The 2,418-nt window shown below is 43.4% G+C and overlaps 1 long non-coding RNA gene across 2 annotated transcripts; it reads right to left on the bottom strand.

Annotated features, from left to right (window-relative positions):
• On the bottom strand, positions 1,761 to 2,412 carry LOC109849002. Of its 2 annotated transcripts, XR_002248964.1 has the most exons (3): positions 2,328 to 2,412; positions 2,040 to 2,226; positions 1,761 to 1,953 (listed from the first exon to the last, which is right to left on the bottom strand). It is a non-coding gene; the product is annotated as an uncharacterized LOC109849002 (long non-coding RNA). The 2 variants fall into 2 exon arrangements; XR_002248963.1 differs by having other exon boundaries at positions 1,761 to 2,226.

Here is a 2,418-nt window from a genome sequence, read left to right as displayed (position 1 = left end):
AGTAATTTGGATGTTAATGTTAAATTTTACTTGATGTTTATGCTCCTTTTTGTTTTTGTTGATGAATTTTACTTTATTTGGATCTTTTAGCTTTCTGCTTATTATTAATAGAATTAAATGCCTTCGCTTGTTAGTTTGCCCATCTGTTTCTAAATGATAATAAACCAGTATTGCTTGCTAAGCAAGTTTTCCCTTGTTTAGTTTACTATTGTTTCCTAATGGGAGTCAGATTAGTACTAGGTTAAGAGTCTCGTTTCCTAATTAGATTCGATACCCCTTTTCTGTTTAGGACTCGGGTTTTGTTCTCCTGTTCGCATTAGGAGTAGAGTAGGCCAAGACGCGGCTCTATATAGGAGGGGGTTCCCTGTAACCAACCTTTGTCTCTCTCTCTCTCTCTCTCTCTCTCTCTCTCTCTCTCGTAAAAGACGAGCCTTTCGGTCTCTCGGTCTTCTTCTTCTTCTCCTCCCCCTGCTTCGCTTATACTCCGTTGCTCTCAATAGCAGAAGACGAGTATGGAGGTGGCTATTGATAAAGGGTGGCTCGGTCATTCGGTCCCAACCTTTTCCTTTTACGAAGAAGACAAGTTGAAGGAGACAATGAGCTTGAAAGCTGAGACTGATGGGAGCAATGTTGACGACGACGGCGGCTCTCAAGATCAGCAGGCGGTTGGTGAAGCGGACGAGAAAACCGGGAAAAGGTCTGTTCCCTTGTCCCAAGAAGCCCGAGAAGTAGAGAATCTTGGAACAGAGCTCCGACGACGCAAGAAAGCTCGGACGGAGCGTGAAGATGTTACGGAAGAGAGGGCGCCCGTGTATAACCGGCCGTATAAAAGATGGCCCGCGACAGGATCGGCGACGGAAAGGGGGTGGCTGGAGATATCGGTTCGTATGGGCGTCACCCGCCCTGTATTCTGCCTAACCAAACTTACGACGAAAAGCGACACCGACCCAAATCAGCATCGGTTTCAACTGACGAAGGCCGACGTTACCAACGCGATGCACCCTCTGAAAGTACTCGCAAAATCAGCGGAGAAGTCGCCCGTAACCGTGAGGGTTTTGGACAGGAAGGGCTACACGTATGAGATGGATTTTAAGTATCTGGCCACCTCCCATACTTTCAGGTTCATGGGCGCTGGCTACACACGATTCCTCGCGAACACAGAGCTGAAGGCCAACCAGATCATGGATATCTGGGGGTTACCGAGAGAGGACGAGGGAGATCAAGAGCAATGGCTTGCGTTTCTAAATTGTGACGGAAGGATTGCAGGTTTTGACGGCTAAGGCTGAAGAGTAGGACAGATAGTTTATTCTTTGATTTTTTGTTTTTTTGTTTTCTAATTGGTAGGTTATAAATTTGTCGTTGCAGTCCGAAGGATATGCCTCGTCTTTCAGCTTTCTCCTTTTCCTCATTAAATCGATTTTTTTAAGAACAAAGAAATATTAATCAAGCTTTTATATTGTTTGAGAGAGTTGTCTTCAGTCATTTGGATACAACTAATCATGAATGAAACAGTTTGAAGTAAAAGGGTCTAATGCAAAAAATGTTGGTTGCATCGACCAATAAAAACTTGGTTGCATTTACAAGACGCACGAGAGGATATCATCCGCGGAGTGACGAAGTCTCAAGTTGAGGGCTCGGTTGAACACGAAACAAACCGAGAGATACATACGCAACTGATTCAGTGAAAGTAAAATAACAAATAAATCTGAGCCAAGTTTGGACTCGATAAGAAAACGGAGATGAATTTAAGACAGAGTGACTTTTGCTCTTACAACAACCTTGTAATAATCAATACTCAAATTCAACATTGAACAGAGTTCTCCTCAAAAAGTAATTTCTCTCATTGGATTCAATCTAAACTTCTTCCATCTATATACAAAAATGGCGATTGTTTTATAAACTGATTCGAATTCTCAGGAGTTTTTCTCAAGCGATGTAGCGTCAAGTTCATTGCTGAAAAAAAAAGTTCAGATTCCTGGGTCCTATCAAAACTAGGTAACAGGCATGAATAGAAAAAATAAAAAAAAAAGATATCTCACGTTATTATTAGGCTCGATCATCATCATCATCGTCATCCTCTTCGATCTTTTGCCCGAAACCTCTCGGTCCGGTCTTCGCTCTAACCTTAGTTCTCTTCCCACCTTTCTTCTTTTTAGCAGCCTCCTCTTTCTCAAACTTGTCCCTCTCTCTCTTCTGCAGGAAATCCTGCACCGCCAAGTATATAACCTGGCAACAAATTTCACAAAATCATCAGAGACCCACATCACAAAATCTCACCTTTAGGCCGAAAATGACCAAGGTGTATAAAATGGGATCTTCCTTTATACCCCAACGGTGAGCAGGGAGAGGCCAACGAAGGCGATGAAGAGAAGGGAGGAGACCACAGCAGAGACGCTGTCGCCATCAGCAGCGGCAGCA

This window comes from Asparagus officinalis, chromosome 7 (genome assembly GCF_001876935.1).
Source record: "Asparagus officinalis chromosome 7, Aspof.V1, whole genome shotgun sequence".
Lineage (NCBI taxonomy): Eukaryota > Viridiplantae > Streptophyta > Magnoliopsida > Asparagales > Asparagaceae > Asparagus > Asparagus officinalis.
Note: the sequence above shows the minus strand (reverse complement) of the source record. Positions and strands in the feature narration are given on the sequence as shown.